Consider the following 6699-nt stretch of genomic DNA (forward strand, 5'->3'; position numbering starts at 1 on the left):
ATGATCGAGAAGATTGAGATGATCGCTGTAAGAGCAGAAGGATGGTTATCTTTAGGGTTTCTTCCCTCAGAGTTCTTTTCTGGAAAGTTTAGAGTAAAATTTGAAAAATCTGAAATGAGAATTATTTTGAATTAGAACTAGTTAAATGAGAAGTAAAATTATTGAATCGAGTGCTTCACTCGGTAATTTTGTTTGCATTAAATTTCAAATGTAGCTTGTCAGGAGATTGGATGATCGTGTACCTACGAACCGCCTCGATCTACGGAGAATGACGACTTTGGGCGAAATTTTTGGCATTGAAGAGTCGACCCAAGGTTCGAGTAAATAAGCATGTCTCGTCCGTTCGAAGCTTGGGCCAGGGGGCATCTATTGGGCCCAAAATATTCGGCCCAAAGTTCTTTCCTCATTTACCGAATATTCAAAATGGACCGTTTTGATCTGCAGAAGCTCCGAAGGCAGAAGCTACGGGTCAGAGGCGGTCTGCGCCTCTGACCTCCAAATACATAATTTAAAATCAACGTATTTTGGAGGGAAATTCAGTTATTTTTCCTCCACCAGTCAAGGGTTCAGTTGAACCAACTAACCACTTTACATTTTTGTTCTATAAATATGAGATTTTTATTCAAATAAAGGCATTAAAAAATTTATTGACTTAGGCATCGGAGTGTCTTTCTTGCAGGTATCCCCGACGAGTCAAAGGCGATCTTCATCACCGGAGCAGGATCAGAAAACCACCTATTGTCGGCTCATACTTCCAATTATAGAAAGGTATATTTGTTGCATCAACAATATTAATTTATTTTCATTATATCATCAATTATAAAAAATATTAAAAAAAATAAAATATTATTCTATTAATAAATAAGTAAAATTTCTATTAAATCTTCTTGTATATATATAATTTGTATGCGCAAACATGACTAAACTTTTTCACTTATTTTAATTTTGTGTATTTGGAGGCTAACTATATGAGAAGAAGCAAAAAGAAAAAAAAATTCCACATTATTAATTGGAGAATTGCTAAAGTGTAGTCGAAAATTACAAATATATGATAAAATATTATTGTTGAAATTCAATATCAAATCTCACATATTTTAATTTATTAATAATAATAATAATAATAATAAAATATTACTAAATAATGTCAAATATCAATACTTTATTAATTGACGGTAATTTTTGAATTAATTGAATATTAATACTCGTATAGGACAGAATTACAAAAGTCAAGTCAAACCACCAAGCCCATTTAATGTCCCTACCACTCATCTTTGTCATAAATTTAACTCAATCACTCAATTTTTTTTTAATCTAATTAATTAGGTCAAAAGATCCGAAACAAAGAAAGTAATGCAAGGTTCAAAGTGGTCAAATGATAGCATCTGAAAAGAATAAAATTATTAAAAAGACAAAAAGTCATGTCCAAGTGACACATTTTTAAAAAACCTGAAAGATTTTCCCTTCCAAAAAAGAAAAAGAAAAAGATAAAGTTAAAAAAACACATGACCGGGTTGGCTCCTCGAACTAGGGAAGCCTCCATATAGTCGCATACGAAATGATATATATACATGTATAATACGAGAATATTAATTATATTATTATGAACTAATTAAATCAAAAAGATTAAACTTTGGTAATTACTATAGTTCTTCATTTCTTTTCTTTCATTAATTTTTTTCTAATATATAAAGACACTTATAAATAATGCTAATGACATTGGTGTATATATATTATTATTAGAGATGGTAATATAATTCATAATTGTAGGGAGCTCATGATTATTGGATCTGAATGGGATGGAGAAAACTCATTCAAACGGAAAAAGTGACTTTGGCATAAAATAATTAACCTATACATATATATAGTTATGGTGCGGGTATGATATTAACTTAATCTGCCTTAATATATATAATAAATAGTTTATTATACCTATATATAAGATATATTTTTAGAAATATTAATATTACCTACAATAAATTTGTAATATTTTACTATATTTTACTTAATAAATTGTGAATATATTATATGTTTAATATTATTAGATTTTAAGATTAATACTATTTAAGATATTATTTTTGTATAAAAAATATAATAATATAAAATTAAATTGATTGATTATTTCATTTAATTAAAAGAAAAAGATTTCTATTTTGTTAAACATATGGTTATTCCTTATTATTTGTTGATTAACTCGCACCATCCATGAGAGAGATGATGGGGCATCTATGAGTTACATTAATATTAACCTATGGTGGTAGAGATGGTAATTGAAAAACTATCCCCAATCCATACTGTTACCATTCCTAATTATTATTATGTGTTAGTATTTGATATGAATATATTAATATTAATTCTATTTTGTATTAAATAAAAGCCATTAGAGAAAGAAATAAAATAAATACATTTAACGTTTACTAAGTCAAAACACATGGTTATATATAAAAATAAACTACAACAATAAGAAAATTACAAAACAAGAAAAGTAACAATAACACAAGAAATCCACATTATAATAAGATATTCAATCTGTTTTTCCTAAATATCAAATTAACTTTTATTACTAAACTAGATGCAGGTAACATGCAATACATGTTTATTTAGTTTTATTTAGAAAATTTATAAATTATTTTTATTAAGTTCTTATGATTGTTATATAAATTTTAAATAAATAAACAATATTATATATAAAAAAATGACATAAACATAATAAAAGAAAAACTAAACTAAAATATTATTTATGATTTTTTTTTAAAATAATACGATAACATTTTAGATTACAAACTACCATATTAAAAGTACAACACATTCATAATATTATTCAAATAACACCTTAATTATTGGAGAAAAAATTTCTTTATTCTCGATAGAAGATAAATATTATTATAATTTATTATTTAGTTATACAGTCATATCATTTGTACACATGCGACACTTGTATATAATATATTTATTATATTATATATCATTGTAATAATAATATTTTATAATATGTGAATTTATAGTAATATAATTATTAAAGATCTAGTTTTTTATTAAATATTATTATGATAATATTTTATCATAATTAATTTTATATTAATACAATTAGTAAATATTTATTCTAGTAAAATTTTATAAAAATTAGGATTATATGTTATATATTATTATTATAATAATAATATTTTATATTAATATAATTATTAAATATCTAATTTAGTATTGTATTATATATTATTATAATGATGATATTTTATAATATTTAAATTTATATTAATATAATTAATAAATATTTAATGATATTTTATAATATTTGAATATGTGTTAATATAATTAATAAATATTTATTTTAATTAATTTTTAAATATTTTGAATATTATGTTAAAGTTAACAAAGAAAATAAAATCATATTAAAACATCTACAAACTTTTTTTATATAAAAGAGATATAGAAAAATGATTTTTCATATAACAAATTTGATTAGAGTCCACGCATTACCTCGACGACCTGGTCTACCAATAGTCTGAATGGCCCCTGCAAAACCGTTCTTTTGAAATATGATACTAAATATTAGTTTCTATGGTGGGCTGCCATTTTAAGGGTGTTATTTTCTTTTTTTTTTTTACCATTAATCATTGACCAGGTAGCACTTAAAACAACTATATACATGTTAAATGTTGGAGCATATGATCAAAAAAAAAGAAAAAAGAATAAGATAACAAATGAAATAACATATAATTAAGATTCATTTTGATTGTTGTCACTAATTTTAGAGATTTTTTACTAGCATACCACGGCAAGTGGCTATCAAAGATATTTAATAGACCAAAATAAAATATTCGTCTTTTAATTATATATTTTTTTCCCATCCCTTTTAAATAACTTATTTTTGCCAAAAATCTTATTTTAATTCTTTCATTTTCTTTTTGTAATTTAATTTAATGAGTTGTCTCAAAACATACCAAGGACATTGGAAACAGTTCATCCTTAAAAACTCTTGAACAAACTAATTAACAAAATTTGTGAAGGCCGAAAATACCCTTACAAACTTTCTTATTTATCAATCTTGAATCAGTGCATGAAACAACAGATTATTTGGGCCTTTTCCTTAAATTGGGAATCTTTCTTTTCTAGCTAACCCAGTTGATTGCATACACTAACGAGCTTTCTAGGCCTTTGAAAAGGAGAAATACTCATATTGAAAAGCTCAAAAAATTGACTGAGATTTAATTATTTTGTTTCGTCAGCTTTCTGGGTTTATTCCGCTGATGATTAAATATTCAAATTCATATAAAAGGAAAAAAAAAATAGCAAAATGGGATTTTGAGAAAGTTTATTATATGAGAAAACAATTAGGCGTGAGGTTTCTCCATGGCGAGACGCAAGAAGACCAACCAGAAGCCTGCTACTAGATCTAAGGTGACTGAATCTCCATTGGCTCACGAGACGTGTGAGGGAGAAATGACTGGTTTAGATGAAGAATTGTCGGCTGTGGTGGAAGAGGTTTTCAAGGATTCTCTAGTGGATTTCCCAGAATTCGGGGGTATTGGGCCGATGGAGGCTGATGAGGGAATGTCTGGAATTAAGAGGAATGGTGTGAACTGGAGCGATCAAGCTGATGGCGAAAATGACTTTCAAAGACAGACGAAAGATAAATGGGCTCAGTTTCGGGCATTGTTACCGAACAAGGAGGGGCTAGACTAAATTTTGAAGAACCCCTAATTCGAGAGGGCCAAAGAATTGCTCAGGTTGATTTGGAGGAGATCCAAGTTGAAACATCTTTTTGGAACTCAGTTGTGGTATGTATGGTTCTTGGAGCTAATCCTCCCTTTGCTGTTTTTGAAGGTTTCATTAAGAGGATTTGGGGTAAGCTAGGTATTGATAGGATTGCTCGATTGAATGCTGGGTATACTCTTGTAAAATTTAGGGATGAAGCAACCAGAGATTTGGTGTTGGAAGCTGGGGTTCTCCATTTCGACAGAAAACCAGTTATTGTGAAGCCATGGTCTGCTGATCTAGATACTCTAAGGTCAGTGAAATCTGTTCCCGTTTGGATTAGGTTACCGGGTCTTGGGCTGCAATACTGGGGTACTAAATGTTTGAGTGCCCTAATGAGTACAATTGGGAATCCTATTTTAGTAGATAAAGTTACAAAAGATCGATCCATGATGCAATTTGCTAGGGTATTAGTGGAGATAGAAATAACAGAGGAGGTTCCTAAATCAATTCAATTTCTAAATGAGAAAGGACAGCTGATGGAACAATTATTGGAGTTTGAATGGTTACCAACTCAATGTAAAGGATGCAGGGTATATGGTCATACTGAGATGATGTGCAACAGGAAACAAGGTGAGGTCTGGAGGAAGAAAGTTAGAAATGTTGATGAAGGGTCTACGCAAAAACTGTAGAGTCCAAGAACTTTACTTAGCTAATTGTTCAGTAGTATTATAATATGTTTAGTATTATCTTTGTTACTGTGGATTTTTGGTTCAGACCGGGAATTATTTGGACACTCATAGTAGTACTTATAGATTTTCTAAGTTTAACCTATAGTTTAAGAATATTAAGTATAACCTAAGGTTTGATTATATGACTGATAATTAAGGATTATATTTATTATACTATAAGGTTTAGATATCAACCAATAGGATTTTAAGCACATGTTATGAATGGGTAATTAAGGATTAAGTATTTTTTATGATTAAATTAAATAAGGGTAAAGTTTGAATGTTATAGGGTTAGTCAGCAGCTTTGAATACGTTGAAGGCTTAGTCAAGGCTGTTTACTCCATTCAAACTTAGCTAAAAATGTGTAATTTCGTGTGTAAATATTCAGCGTGTGCCGATATATCGCAGCTATAGGGGGCGATATATCGCAGCACGTAGATACGGAAAACACGAGACGATGCACGGTCGTCTCGGGCATACTGGCCCAGGCGATATATCGCCTACAGGGGGCGATATATCGCCTCCTTCAGCATAAATTCAAACTCTTTTGAATTCTTTTCCTTTCAGCCATTCAAACTTCTTCAAAAGTCCAGCATCTTTTGAACGAGTCTTCAGCCTCTACTGAACGATTATTCAAATGATTTTCACCTAAAAAGCCATTATTTTTATTCAAGTAAAATCAAGATACTTTCATTCCCAAACTCTATAAATAGGACCTAGTACCCAGCCATTATTCACCTTTTGCTCTAAGTTCAGAAGCTGCTAGTGTTAAGTGAGTGTGAGAGTGTAAACACCTGGTTTGGGAAAATCATAAGCTTAAACATCATAAGCTTATCAAACACTTTGGGAAGTGAGGTTCTATAGTATTTCGGTTGAGGAGTAGATTGGTCTTTCAAGTCTTTGAGGTAACCAAAACTCTAGTTCATTTCTGTATTATGTTATTTTCTTTCTCATAGTCTTCTACTCAATCTCTAACCTTAATCTTCATTTTGGTTAGGGAATCTAAGTTCTTGAGCACATAAGTTTCGGTAAGCATGTTTCTCAAATGGTTTAGTCTTTCCATCCCTTTCATTTCATCTCCTTTCTTCTTTAGACTCACTCTTTCTTATGGTTTTAGGAGTGTTCCAAAAAGTCCCAACTCAGTCCACACATCCCGGTAACTTTGGTAAGGAAAATAGGCTAGAATCTATATGTTTATGTTTATGTTATTTTATGTGTTATGTTATGAAACATGCTATGAATATGTTATGAATGTGTATGTTTGTAGGCTTGGGCT

This window comes from Humulus lupulus, chromosome 1 (genome assembly GCF_963169125.1).
Source record: "Humulus lupulus chromosome 1, drHumLupu1.1, whole genome shotgun sequence".
NCBI lineage: Eukaryota > Viridiplantae > Streptophyta > Magnoliopsida > Rosales > Cannabaceae > Humulus > Humulus lupulus.